This window comes from Pseudophryne corroboree, chromosome 3, assembly GCF_028390025.1.
Source record: "Pseudophryne corroboree isolate aPseCor3 chromosome 3, aPseCor3.hap2, whole genome shotgun sequence".
NCBI classification, from domain to species: domain Eukaryota; kingdom Metazoa; phylum Chordata; class Amphibia; order Anura; family Myobatrachidae; genus Pseudophryne; species Pseudophryne corroboree.
The window spans coordinates 114,559,898-114,569,938 of record NC_086446.1 but is presented as its reverse complement, the minus strand read 5'-3'; the positions used below and the strand labels follow the sequence as shown (position 1 = coordinate 114,569,938).

At 41.5% G+C, this 10,041-nt stretch overlaps 33 non-coding genes and 12 pseudogenes across 33 annotated transcripts in view; all 45 read left to right on the top strand.

Annotated features, from left to right (window-relative positions):
* LOC134888453 (5S ribosomal RNA) overlaps positions 1-30 on the top strand; it is a 119-nt gene extending 89 nt beyond the window's left edge. Inside the window, exon 1 of the ribosomal RNA XR_010171145.1 lies at positions 1-30. This exon is cut by the window's left edge and continues 89 nt beyond it. This is a non-coding gene — a ribosomal RNA (5S ribosomal RNA).
* Positions 31-137: 107 nt separating this feature from the next.
* On the top strand, positions 138-256 carry LOC135061082 (5S ribosomal RNA). The gene has a single exon (XR_010247474.1). It is a non-coding gene; the product is annotated as a 5S ribosomal RNA (ribosomal RNA).
* Positions 257-363: 107 nt separating this feature from the next.
* On the top strand, positions 364-482 carry LOC134888441 (5S ribosomal RNA). Its single transcript, XR_010171144.1, has one exon. It is a non-coding gene; the product is annotated as a 5S ribosomal RNA (ribosomal RNA).
* Positions 483-589: 107 nt separating this feature from the next.
* On the top strand, positions 590-708 carry LOC134884252 (5S ribosomal RNA). The gene has a single exon (XR_010168404.1). It is a non-coding gene; the product is annotated as a 5S ribosomal RNA (ribosomal RNA).
* Positions 709-815: 107 nt separating this feature from the next.
* LOC134888429 (5S ribosomal RNA) lies at positions 816-934 on the top strand. Its single transcript, XR_010171142.1, has one exon. It is a non-coding gene; the product is annotated as a 5S ribosomal RNA (ribosomal RNA).
* A 107-nt stretch (positions 935-1,041) lies between these two features.
* On the top strand, positions 1,042-1,160 carry LOC135060424 (5S ribosomal RNA). The gene has a single exon (XR_010246818.1). It is a non-coding gene; the product is annotated as a 5S ribosomal RNA (ribosomal RNA).
* Positions 1,161-1,267: 107 nt separating this feature from the next.
* On the top strand, positions 1,268-1,386 carry LOC135065091 (5S ribosomal RNA). Its single transcript, XR_010251381.1, has one exon. It is a non-coding gene; the product is annotated as a 5S ribosomal RNA (ribosomal RNA).
* Positions 1,387-1,493: 107 nt separating this feature from the next.
* On the top strand, positions 1,494-1,612 carry LOC134888418 (5S ribosomal RNA). Its single transcript, XR_010171139.1, has one exon. It is a non-coding gene; the product is annotated as a 5S ribosomal RNA (ribosomal RNA).
* Positions 1,613-1,719: 107 nt separating this feature from the next.
* Positions 1,720-1,838, top strand: LOC135062300 (5S ribosomal RNA). The gene has a single exon (XR_010248653.1). It is a non-coding gene; the product is annotated as a 5S ribosomal RNA (ribosomal RNA).
* A 107-nt stretch (positions 1,839-1,945) lies between these two features.
* On the top strand, positions 1,946-2,064 carry LOC135066121 (5S ribosomal RNA). The gene has a single exon (XR_010252378.1). It is a non-coding gene; the product is annotated as a 5S ribosomal RNA (ribosomal RNA).
* Positions 2,065-2,171: 107 nt separating this feature from the next.
* LOC135059865 (5S ribosomal RNA) lies at positions 2,172-2,290 on the top strand. The gene has a single exon (XR_010246262.1). It is a non-coding gene; the product is annotated as a 5S ribosomal RNA (ribosomal RNA).
* Positions 2,291-2,397: 107 nt separating this feature from the next.
* LOC134887940 (5S ribosomal RNA) lies at positions 2,398-2,516 on the top strand (annotated as a pseudogene).
* A 107-nt stretch (positions 2,517-2,623) lies between these two features.
* Positions 2,624-2,741, top strand: LOC134888183 (5S ribosomal RNA; annotated as a pseudogene).
* A 107-nt stretch (positions 2,742-2,848) lies between these two features.
* On the top strand, positions 2,849-2,967 carry LOC134885464 (5S ribosomal RNA). The gene has a single exon (XR_010169577.1). It is a non-coding gene; the product is annotated as a 5S ribosomal RNA (ribosomal RNA).
* A 107-nt stretch (positions 2,968-3,074) lies between these two features.
* LOC135058721 (5S ribosomal RNA) lies at positions 3,075-3,193 on the top strand. Its single transcript, XR_010245145.1, has one exon. It is a non-coding gene; the product is annotated as a 5S ribosomal RNA (ribosomal RNA).
* Positions 3,194-3,300: 107 nt separating this feature from the next.
* LOC135066464 (5S ribosomal RNA) lies at positions 3,301-3,419 on the top strand. Its single transcript, XR_010252711.1, has one exon. It is a non-coding gene; the product is annotated as a 5S ribosomal RNA (ribosomal RNA).
* A 107-nt stretch (positions 3,420-3,526) lies between these two features.
* LOC135062298 (5S ribosomal RNA) lies at positions 3,527-3,645 on the top strand. The gene has a single exon (XR_010248651.1). It is a non-coding gene; the product is annotated as a 5S ribosomal RNA (ribosomal RNA).
* A 107-nt stretch (positions 3,646-3,752) lies between these two features.
* Positions 3,753-3,871, top strand: LOC135062381 (5S ribosomal RNA). The gene has a single exon (XR_010248733.1). It is a non-coding gene; the product is annotated as a 5S ribosomal RNA (ribosomal RNA).
* A 107-nt stretch (positions 3,872-3,978) lies between these two features.
* Positions 3,979-4,097, top strand: LOC135059864 (5S ribosomal RNA). Its single transcript, XR_010246261.1, has one exon. It is a non-coding gene; the product is annotated as a 5S ribosomal RNA (ribosomal RNA).
* Positions 4,098-4,204: 107 nt separating this feature from the next.
* Positions 4,205-4,323, top strand: LOC134887939 (5S ribosomal RNA; annotated as a pseudogene).
* A 107-nt stretch (positions 4,324-4,430) lies between these two features.
* Positions 4,431-4,548, top strand: LOC134888182 (5S ribosomal RNA; annotated as a pseudogene).
* A 107-nt stretch (positions 4,549-4,655) lies between these two features.
* On the top strand, positions 4,656-4,774 carry LOC134885463 (5S ribosomal RNA). The gene has a single exon (XR_010169576.1). It is a non-coding gene; the product is annotated as a 5S ribosomal RNA (ribosomal RNA).
* Positions 4,775-4,881: 107 nt separating this feature from the next.
* On the top strand, positions 4,882-5,000 carry LOC135060423 (5S ribosomal RNA). Its single transcript, XR_010246817.1, has one exon. It is a non-coding gene; the product is annotated as a 5S ribosomal RNA (ribosomal RNA).
* Positions 5,001-5,107: 107 nt separating this feature from the next.
* Positions 5,108-5,226, top strand: LOC135066463 (5S ribosomal RNA). Its single transcript, XR_010252710.1, has one exon. It is a non-coding gene; the product is annotated as a 5S ribosomal RNA (ribosomal RNA).
* Positions 5,227-5,333: 107 nt separating this feature from the next.
* On the top strand, positions 5,334-5,452 carry LOC135068457 (5S ribosomal RNA). The gene has a single exon (XR_010254658.1). It is a non-coding gene; the product is annotated as a 5S ribosomal RNA (ribosomal RNA).
* Positions 5,453-5,559: 107 nt separating this feature from the next.
* LOC135063955 (5S ribosomal RNA) lies at positions 5,560-5,678 on the top strand. Its single transcript, XR_010250274.1, has one exon. It is a non-coding gene; the product is annotated as a 5S ribosomal RNA (ribosomal RNA).
* Positions 5,679-5,785: 107 nt separating this feature from the next.
* On the top strand, positions 5,786-5,904 carry LOC134888761 (5S ribosomal RNA; annotated as a pseudogene).
* A 107-nt stretch (positions 5,905-6,011) lies between these two features.
* Positions 6,012-6,130, top strand: LOC135068456 (5S ribosomal RNA). Its single transcript, XR_010254657.1, has one exon. It is a non-coding gene; the product is annotated as a 5S ribosomal RNA (ribosomal RNA).
* A 107-nt stretch (positions 6,131-6,237) lies between these two features.
* Positions 6,238-6,356, top strand: LOC134902253 (5S ribosomal RNA). Its single transcript, XR_010175721.1, has one exon. It is a non-coding gene; the product is annotated as a 5S ribosomal RNA (ribosomal RNA).
* Positions 6,357-6,463: 107 nt separating this feature from the next.
* On the top strand, positions 6,464-6,582 carry LOC134888760 (5S ribosomal RNA; annotated as a pseudogene).
* Positions 6,583-6,689: 107 nt separating this feature from the next.
* Positions 6,690-6,808, top strand: LOC134889382 (5S ribosomal RNA; annotated as a pseudogene).
* Positions 6,809-6,915: 107 nt separating this feature from the next.
* LOC135060422 (5S ribosomal RNA) lies at positions 6,916-7,034 on the top strand. Its single transcript, XR_010246816.1, has one exon. It is a non-coding gene; the product is annotated as a 5S ribosomal RNA (ribosomal RNA).
* A 107-nt stretch (positions 7,035-7,141) lies between these two features.
* Positions 7,142-7,260, top strand: LOC135059861 (5S ribosomal RNA). Its single transcript, XR_010246259.1, has one exon. It is a non-coding gene; the product is annotated as a 5S ribosomal RNA (ribosomal RNA).
* A 107-nt stretch (positions 7,261-7,367) lies between these two features.
* Positions 7,368-7,486, top strand: LOC135065442 (5S ribosomal RNA). Its single transcript, XR_010251726.1, has one exon. It is a non-coding gene; the product is annotated as a 5S ribosomal RNA (ribosomal RNA).
* A 107-nt stretch (positions 7,487-7,593) lies between these two features.
* On the top strand, positions 7,594-7,712 carry LOC134888406 (5S ribosomal RNA). Its single transcript, XR_010171138.1, has one exon. It is a non-coding gene; the product is annotated as a 5S ribosomal RNA (ribosomal RNA).
* A 107-nt stretch (positions 7,713-7,819) lies between these two features.
* Positions 7,820-7,938, top strand: LOC135066498 (5S ribosomal RNA). The gene has a single exon (XR_010252745.1). It is a non-coding gene; the product is annotated as a 5S ribosomal RNA (ribosomal RNA).
* Positions 7,939-8,045: 107 nt separating this feature from the next.
* On the top strand, positions 8,046-8,163 carry LOC134896029 (5S ribosomal RNA; annotated as a pseudogene).
* Positions 8,164-8,270: 107 nt separating this feature from the next.
* Positions 8,271-8,389, top strand: LOC134888320 (5S ribosomal RNA; annotated as a pseudogene).
* A 107-nt stretch (positions 8,390-8,496) lies between these two features.
* Positions 8,497-8,615, top strand: LOC134888394 (5S ribosomal RNA). Its single transcript, XR_010171137.1, has one exon. It is a non-coding gene; the product is annotated as a 5S ribosomal RNA (ribosomal RNA).
* Positions 8,616-8,722: 107 nt separating this feature from the next.
* On the top strand, positions 8,723-8,841 carry LOC135063068 (5S ribosomal RNA). The gene has a single exon (XR_010249408.1). It is a non-coding gene; the product is annotated as a 5S ribosomal RNA (ribosomal RNA).
* Positions 8,842-8,948: 107 nt separating this feature from the next.
* Positions 8,949-9,067, top strand: LOC134887195 (5S ribosomal RNA; annotated as a pseudogene).
* Positions 9,068-9,174: 107 nt separating this feature from the next.
* Positions 9,175-9,293, top strand: LOC135069064 (5S ribosomal RNA). Its single transcript, XR_010255255.1, has one exon. It is a non-coding gene; the product is annotated as a 5S ribosomal RNA (ribosomal RNA).
* Positions 9,294-9,400: 107 nt separating this feature from the next.
* LOC135059860 (5S ribosomal RNA) lies at positions 9,401-9,519 on the top strand. The gene has a single exon (XR_010246258.1). It is a non-coding gene; the product is annotated as a 5S ribosomal RNA (ribosomal RNA).
* Positions 9,520-9,626: 107 nt separating this feature from the next.
* LOC134887938 (5S ribosomal RNA) lies at positions 9,627-9,745 on the top strand (annotated as a pseudogene).
* Positions 9,746-9,852: 107 nt separating this feature from the next.
* On the top strand, positions 9,853-9,970 carry LOC134888180 (5S ribosomal RNA; annotated as a pseudogene).
* Positions 9,971-10,041: the final 71 nt, after the last annotated feature.

Sequence of the window (10,041 nt, the reverse complement as noted above, 5' to 3'; positions counted from 1 at the left end):
ACCACCTGGGAATACAAGGTGCTGTAGATATTTTTATACTGCCAACACCGTTCTGTTGATGCATTCCATTTTCAAACGTATTCATTTATGAACCAGTAGTTAGTTGTAGAAAAGTTCTAACAGAAACCACAAAGCTCATCTACAGCCACACCACACTGGATACGCCCAATCTCATCTGATCTTGGAAGCTAAGCAGTGTTGGGCCTGGTTGGTACTTGGATGGGAGACCACCTGGGAATACAAGGTGCTGTAGATATTTTTATACTGCCAACACCGTTCTGTTGATGCATTCCATTTTCAAACGTATTCATTTATGAACCAGTAGTTAGAAGTAGAAAAGTTCTAACAGAAACCACAAAGCTCATCTACAGCCACACCACACTGGATACGCCCAATCTCATCTGATCTTGGAAGCTAAGCAGTGTTGGGCCTGGTTAGTACTTGGATGGGAGACCACCTGGGAATACAAGGTGCTGTAGATATTTTTATACTGCCAACACCGTTCTGTTGATGCATTCCATTTTCAAATGTATTCATTTATGAACCAGTAATTAGAAGTAGAAAAGTTCTAACAGAAACAACAAAGCTCATCTACAGCCACATCACATTGGATACGCCCAATCTCATCTGATCTTGGAAGCTAAGCAGTGTTGGGCCTGGTTAGTACTTGGATGGAAGACCACCTGGGAATACAAGGTGCTGTAGATATTTTTATACTGCCAACACCGTTCTGTTGATGCATTCCATTTTCAAACGTTTTCATTTATGAACCAGTAGTTAGAAGTAGAAAAGTTCTAACAGAAACCACAAAGCTCATCTACAGCCACACCACACTGGATACGCCCAATCTCATCTGATCTTGGAAGCTAAGCAGTGTTGGGCCTGGTTAGTACTTGGATGGGAGACCACCTGGGAATACAAGGTGCTGTAGATATTTTTATACTGCCAACACCGGTCTGTTGATGCATTCCATTTTCAAACGTTTTCATTTATGAACCAGTAGTTAGAAGTAGAAAAGTTCTAACAGAAACCACAAAGCTCATCTACAGCCACACCACACTGGATACGCCCAATCTCATCTGATCTTGGAAGCTAAGCAGTGTTGGGCCTGGTTAGTACTTGGATGGGAGACCACCTAGGAATACAAGGTGCTGTAGATATTTTTATACTGCCAACACCGTTCTGTTGATGCATTCAATTTTCAAACGTTTTCATTTATGAACCAGTAGTTAGAAGTAGAAAAGTTCTAACAGAAACCACAAAGCTCATCTACAGCCACACCACACTGGATACGCCCAATCTCATCTGATCTTGGAAGCTAAGCAGTGTTGGGCCTGGTTAGTACTTGGATGGGAGACCACCTGGGAATACAAGGTGCTGAAGATATTTTTATACTGCCAACACCGTTCTGTTGATGCATTCCATTTTCAAACGTATTCATTTATGAACCAGTAGTTAGAAGTAGAAAAGTTCTAACAGAAACCACAAAGTTCATCTACAGCCACACCACACTGGATACGCCCAATCTCATCTGATCTTGGAAGCTAAGCAGTGTTGGGCCTGGTTAGTACTTGGATGGGAGACCACCTGGGAATACAAGGTGCTGTAGATATTTTTATACTGCCAACACCGTTCTGTTGATGCATTCCATTTTCAAACGTATTCATTTATGAACCAGTAGTTAGAAGTAGAAAAGTTCTAACAGAAACCACAAAGCTCATCTACAGCCACACCACACTGGATACGTCCAATCTCATCTGATCTTGGAAGCTAAGCAGTGTTGGGCCTGGTTAGTACTTGGATGGGAGACCACCTGGGAATACAAGGTGCTGTAGATATTTTTATACTGCCAACACCTTTCTGTTGATGCATTCCATTTTCAAACGTATTCATTTATGAACCAGTAGTTAGAAGTAGAAAAGTTCTAACAGAAACCACAAAGCTCATCTACAGCCACACCACACTGGATACATCCAATCTCATCTGATCTTGGAAGCTAAGCAGTGTTGGGCCTGGTTAGTACTTGGATGGGAGACCACCTGGGAATACAAGTTGCTGTAGATATTTTTATACTGCCAACACCGTTCTGTTGATGCATTCCATTTTAAAACGTATTCATTTATGAACCAGTAGTTAGAAGTAGAAAAGTTCTAACAGAAACCAGAAAGTTCATCTACAGCAACACCACACTGGATACGCCCAATCTCATCTGATCTTGGAAGCTAAGCAGTGTTGGGCCTGGTTAGTACTTGGATGGGAGACCACCTGGGAATACAAGGTGCTGTAGATATTTTTATACTGCCAACACCGTTCTGTTGATGCATTCCATTTTCAAACGTATTCATTTATGAACCAGTAGTTAGAAGTAGAAAAGTTCTAACAGAAACCATAAAGCTCATCTACAGCAACACCACACTTGATACGCCCAATCTCATCTGATCTTGGAAGCTAAGCAGTGTTTGGCCTGGTTAGTACTTGGATGGGAGACCACCTGGGAATACAAGGTGCTGTAGATATTTTTATACTGCCAACACCGTTCTGTTGATGCATTCCATTTTCAAACGTATTCATTTATGAACCAGTAGTTAGAAGTAGAAAAGTTCTAACAGAAACGACAAAGCTCATCTACAGCCACACCACACTGGATACGCCCAATCTCATCTGATCTTGGAAGCTAAGCAGTGTTGGGCCTGGTTAGTACTTGGATGGGAGACCACCTGGGAATACAAGGTGCTTAGATATTTTTATACTGCCAACACCGTTCTGTTGATGCATTCCATTTTCAAACGTATTCATTTATGAACCAGTAGTTAGAAGTAGAAAATTTCTAACAGAAACCACAAAGCTCATCTACAGCCACACCACACTAGATACGCCCAATCTCATCTGATCTTGGAAGCTAAGCAGTGTTGGGCATGGTTAGTACTTGGATGGGAGACCACCTGGGAATACAAGGTGCTGTAGATATTTTTATACTGCAAACACCGTTCTGTTGATGCATTCCATTTTCAAACGTATTCATTTATGAACCAGTAGTTAGAAGTAGAAAAATTCTAACAGAAACCACAAAGCTCATCTACAGCCACACCACACTGGATACGCCCAATCTCATCTGATCTTGGAAGCTAAGCAGTGTTGGGCCAGGTTAGTACTTGGATGGGAGACCACCTAGGAATACAAGGTGCTGTAGATATTTTTATACTACCAACACCGTTCTGTTGATGCATTCCATTTTCAAACGTATTCATTTATGAAACAGTAGTTAGAAGTAGAAAAGTTCTAACAGAAACCATAAAGCTCATCTACAGCCACACCACACTAGATACGCCCAATCTCATCTGATCTTGGAAGCTAAGAAGTGTTGGGCCTGGTTAGTACTTGGATGGGAGACCACATGGGAATACAAGGTGCTGTAGATATTTTTATACTGCCAACACCGTTCTGTTGATGCATTCCATTTTCAAACGTATTCATTTATGAACCAGTAGTTAGAAGTAGAAAAGTTCTAACAGAAACCACAAAGCTCATCTACAGCCACACCACACTGGATACGTCCAATCTCATCTGATCTTGGAAGCTAAGCAGTGTTGGGCCTGGTTAGTACTTGGATGGGAGACCACCTGGGAATACAAGGTGCTGTAGATATTTTTATACTGCCAACACCTTTCTGTTGATGCATTCCATTTTCAAACGTATTCATTTATGAACCAGTAGTTAGAAGTAGAAAAGTTCTAACAGAAACCACAAAGCTCATCTACAGCCACACCACACTGGATACGCCCAATCTCATCTGATCTTGGAAGCTAAGCAGTGTTGGGCCTGGTTAGTACTTGGATGGGAGACCACCTGGGAATACAAGTTGCTGTAGATATTTTTATACTGCCAACACCGTTCTGTTGATGCATTCCATTTTAAAACGTATTCATTTATGAACCAGTAGTTAGAAGTAGAAAAGTTCTAACAGAAACCAGAAAGTTCATCTACAGCAACACCACACTGGATACGCCCAATCTCATCTGATCTTGGAAGCTAAGCAGTGTTGGGCCTGGTTAGTACTTGGATGGGAGACCACCTGGGAATACAAGGTGCTGTAGATATTTTTATACTGCCAACACCGTTCTGTTGATGCATTCCATTTTCAAACGTATTCATTTATGAACCAGTAGTTAGAAGTAGAAAAGTTCTAACAGAAACCATAAAGCTCATCTACAGCAACACCACACTTGATACGCCCAATCTCATCTGATCTTGGAAGCTAAGCAGTGTTTGGCCTGGTTAGTACTTGGATGGGAGACCACCTGGGAATACAAGGTGCTGTAGATATTTTTATACTGCCAACACCGTTCTGTTGATGCATTCCATTTTCAAACGTATTCATTTATGAACCAGTAGTTAGAAGTAGAAAAGTTCTAACAGAAACGACAAAGCTCATCTACAGCCACACCACACTGGATACGCCCAATCTCATCTGATCTTGGAAGCTAAGCAGTGTTGGGCCTGGTTAGTACTTGGATGGGAGACCACCTGGGAATACAAGGTGCTTAGATATTTTTATACTGCCAACACCGTTCTGTTGATGCATTCCATTTTCAAACGTATTCATTTATGAACCAGTAGTTAGAAGTAGAAAAGTTCTAACAGAAACCACAAAGCTCATCTACAGCCACACCACACTAGATACGCCCAATCTCATCTGATCTTGGAAGCTAAGCAGTGTTGGGCATGGTTAGTACTTGGATGGGAGACCACCTGGGAATACAAGGTGCTGTAGATATTTTTATACTGCAAACACCGTTCTGTTGATGCATTCCATTTTCAAACGTATTCATTTATGAACCAGTAGTTAGAAGTAGAAAAATTCTAACAGAAACCACAAAGCTCATCTACAGCCACACCACACTGGATACGCCCAATCTCATCTGATCTTGGAAGCTAAGCAGTGTTGGGCCTGGTTAGTACTTGGATGGGAGACCACCTAGGAATACAAGGTGCTGTAGATATTTTTATACTACCAACACCGTTCTGTTGATGCATTCCATTTTCAAACGTATTCATTTATGAAACAGTAGTTAGAAGTAGAAAAGTTCTAACAGAAACCATAAAGCTCATCTACAGCCACACCACACTAGATACGCCCAATCTCATCTGATCTTGGAAGCTAAGAAGTGTTGGGCCTGGTTAGTACTTGGATGGGAGACCACATGGGAATACAAGGTGCTGTAGATATTTTTATACTGCCAACACCATTCTGTTGATGCATTCCATTTTCAAACGTATTCATTTATGAACCAGTAATTAGAAGTAGAAAAGTTCTAACAGAAACCATAAAGCTCATCTAGAGCCAAGCCACACTGGATACGCCCAATCTCATCTGATCTTGGAAGCTAAGCAGTGTTGGGCCTGGTTAGTACTTGGATGGGAGACCACCTGGGAATACAAGGTGCTGTAGATATTTTTATACTGCCAACACCATTCTGTTGATGCATTCCATTTTCAAACATATTCATTTATGAACCAGTAGTTAGAAGTAGAAAAGTTCTACCAGAAACCACAAAGCTCATCTACAGCCACACCACACTGGATACGCCCAATCTCATCTGATCTTGGAAGCTAAGCAGTGTTGGGCCAGGTTAGTACTTGGATGGGAGACCACCTGGGAATACAAGATGCTGTAGATATTTTTATACTGCCAACACCGTTCTGTTGATGCATTCCATTTTCAAACGTCTTCATTTATGAACCAGTAGTTAGAAGTAGAAAAGTTCTAACAGAAACAACAAAGCTCATCTACAGCCACAGCACACTGGATACGCCCAATCTCATCTAATCTTGGAAGCTAAGCAGTGTTGGGCCTGGTTAGTACTTGGATGGGAGACCACCTGGGAATACAAGGTGCTGTAGATATTTTTATACTGCCAACACCGGTCTGTTGATGCATTCCATTTTCAAACGTTTTAATTTATGAACCAGTAGTTAGAAGTAGAAAAGTTCTAACAGAAACCATAAAGCTCATCTAGAGCCAAGCCACACTGGATACGCCCAATCTCATCTGATCTTGGAAGCTAAGCAGTGTTGGGCCTGGTTAGTACTTGGATGGGAGACCACCTGGGAATACAAGGTGCTGTAGATATTTTTATACTGCCAACACCGTTCTGTTGATGCATTCCATTTTCAAACGTATTCATTTATGAACCAGTAGTTAGAAGTAGAAAAGTTCTAACAGAAACCACAAAGCTCATCTACAGCCACACCACATTGGATACGCCCAATCTCATCTGATCTTGGAAGCTAAGCAGTGTTGGGCCTGGTTAGTACTTGGATGGGAGACCACCTGGGAATACAAGGTGCTGTAGATATTTTTATACTGCCAACACCGTTCTGTTGATGCATTCCATTTTCAAACGTATTCATTTATGAACCAGTAGTTAGAAGTAGAAAAGTTCTAACAGAAACAACAAAGCTCATCTACAGCCACAGCACACTGGATACGCCCAATCTCATCTAATCTTGGAAGCTAAGCAGTGTTGGGCCTGGTTAGTACTTGGATGGGAGACCACCTGGGAATACAAGGTGCTGTAGATATTTTTATACTGCCAACACCGTTCTGTTGATGCATTCCATTTTCAAACGTTTTCATTTATGAACCAGTAGTTAGAAGTAGAAAAGTTCTAACAGAAACCACAAAGCTCATCTACAGCCACACCACACTGGATACGCCCAATCTCATCTGATCTTGGAAGCTAAGCAGTGTTGTGCCTGGTTAGTACTTGGGTGGGAGACCAAATGGGAATGCAAGGTGCTGTAGATATTTTTATACTGCCAACACCGGTCTGTTGATGCATTCCATTTTCAAACGTTTTCATTTATGAACCAGTAGTTAGAAGTAGAAAAGTTCTAACAGAAACCACAAAGCTCATCTACAGCCACACCACACTGGATACGCCCAATCTCATCTGATCTTGGAAGCTAAGCAGTGTTGGGCCTGGTTAGTACTTGGATGGGAGACCACCTAGGAATACAAGGTGCTGTAGATATTTTTATACAGCCAACACCGTTCTGTTGATGCATTCAATTTTCAAATGTATTCATTTATGAACCAGTAGTTAGAAGTAGAAAAGTTCTAACAGAAACCAGAAAGTTCATCTACAGCAACACCACACTGGATACGCCCAATCTCATCTGATCTTGGAAGCTAAGCAGTGTTGGGCCTGGTTAGTACTTGGATGGGAGACCACCTGGGAATACAAGGTGCTGTAGATATTTTCATACTGCCAACACCGTTCTGTTGATGCATTCAATTTTCAAATGTATTCATTTATGAACCAGTAGTTAGAAGTAGAAAAGTTCAAACAGAAACCACAAAGCTCATCTACAGCCACACCACACTGGATACGCCCAATCTCATCTGATCTAGGAAGCTAAGCAGTGTTGGGCCTGGTTAGTACTTGGATGGGAGACCACCTGGGAATACAAGGTGCTGTAGATATTTTTATACTACCAACACCGTTCTGTTGATGCATTCCATTTTCAAACGTATTCATTTATGAACCAGTAGTTAGAAGTAGAAAAGTTCTAACAGAAACCATAAAGCTCATCTACAGCCACACCACACTGGATACGCCCAATCTCATCTGATCTTGGAAGCTAAGCAGTGTTGGGCCTGGTTAGTACTTGGATGGGAGACCACCTGGGAATACAAGGTGCTGTAGATATTTTTATACTACCAACACCGTTCTGTTGATGCATTCCATTTTCAAACGTATTCATTTATGAACCAGTAGTTAGAAGTAGAAAAGTTCTAACAGAAACCACAAAGCTCATCTACAGCCACACCACACTGGATACGCCCAATCTCATCTGATATTGGAAGCTAAGCAGTGTTGGGCCTGGTTAGTACTTGGATGGGAGACCACTTGGGAATACAAGGTGCTGTAGATATTTTTATACTGCCAACACCGTTCTGTTGATGCATTCCATTTTCAAACGTATTCATTTATGAACCAGTAGTTAGAAGTAGAAAAGTTCTAACAGAAACCACAAAGCTCATCTACAGTCACACCACACTGGATACGCCCAATCTCATCTGATATTGGAAGCTAAGCAGTGTTAGGCCTGGTTAGTACTTAGATGGGAGACCACCTGGGAATACAAGGTGCTTAGATATTTTTATACTGCCAACACCGTTCTGTTGATGCATTCCATTTTCAATCGTATTCATTTATGAACCAGTAGTTAGAAGTAGAAAATTTCTAACAGAAACCACAAAGCTCATCTACAGCCACACCACACTGGATACGCCCAATCTCATATGATTTTGGAAGCTAAGCAGTGTTGGGCCTGGTTAGTACTTGGATGGGAGACCACCTGGGAATACAAAGTGCTGTAGATATTTTTATACTGCAAACACCGTTCTGTTGATGCATTCCATTTTCAAACGTTTTCATTTATGAACCAGTAGTTCGAAGTAGAAAAGTTCTAACAGAAACCACAAAGCTCATCTACAGCCACACCACACTGGATACGCCCAATCTCATCTGATCTTGGAAGCTAAGCAGTGTTGGGCCTGGTTAGTACTTGGATGGGAGACCACCTGGGAATACAAGGTGCTGTAGATATTTTTATACTACCAACACCGTTCTGTTGATGCATTCCATTTTCAAACGTATTCATTTATGAAACAGTAGTTAGAAGTAGAAAAGTTCTAACAGAAACCGTAAAGCTCATCTACAGCCACACCACACTAGATACGCCCAATCTCATCTGATCTTGGAAGCTAAGCAGTGTTGGGCCTGGTTAGTACTTGGATGGGAGACCACCTGGGAATACAAGGTGCTGTAGATATTTTTATACTACCAACACCGTTCTGTTGATGCATTCCATTTTCAAATGTATTCATTTATGAACCAGTAGTTAGAAGTAGAAAAGTACTAACAGAAACCATAAAGCTCTTCTACAGCCACACCACACTGGATATGCCCAATCTCATCTGATCTTGGAAGCTAAGCAGTGTTGGGCCTGGTTAGTACTTGGATGGGAGACCACCTGGGAATACAATGTGCTGTAGATATTTTTATACCGCCAACACCGTTCTGTTGATGCATTCCATTTTCAAACGTATTCATTTATGAACCAGTAGTTAGAAGTAGAATAGTTCTAACAGAAACCACAAAGCTCATCTACAGCCACACCACACTGGATACGCCCAATCTCATCTGATCTTGGAAACTAAGCAGTGTTGGGCCTGGTTAGTACTTGGATGGGAAACCACCTGGGAATACAAGGTGCTGTAGATATTTTTATACTGCCAACACCGTTCTGTTGATGCATTCCATTTTCAAACGTATTCATTTATGAACCAGTAGTTAGAAGTAGAAAAGTTCTAACAGAAACCATAAAGCTCATCTACAGCAACACCACACTGGATACGCCCAATCTCATCTGATCTTGGAAGCTAAGCAGTGTTGGGCCTGGTTAGTACTTGGATGGGAGACCACCTGGGAATACAAGGTGCTGTAGATATTTTTATACTGCCAACACCGTTCTGTTGATGCATTCCATTTTCAAACGTATTCATTTATGAACCAGTAGTTAGAAGTAGAAAAGTTCTAACAGAAACCATAAAGCTCATCTACAGCAACACCACACTTGATACGCCCAATCTCATCTGATCTTGGAAGCTAAGCAGTGTTTGGCCTGGTTAGTACTTGGATGGGAGACCACCTGGGAATACAAGGTGCTGTAGATATTTTTATACTGCCAACACCGTTCTGTTGATGCATTCCATTTTCAAACGTATTCATTTATGAACCAGTAGTTAGAAGTAGAAAAGTTCTAACAGAAACGACAAAGCTCATCTACAGCCACACCACACTGGATACGCCCAATCTCATCTGATCTTGGAAGCTAAGCAGTGTTGGGCCTGGTTAGTACTTGGATGGGAGACCACCTGGGAATACAAGGTGCTTAGATATTTTTATACTGCCAACACCGTTCTGTTGATGCATTCCATTTTCAAACGTATTCATTTATGAACCAGTAGTT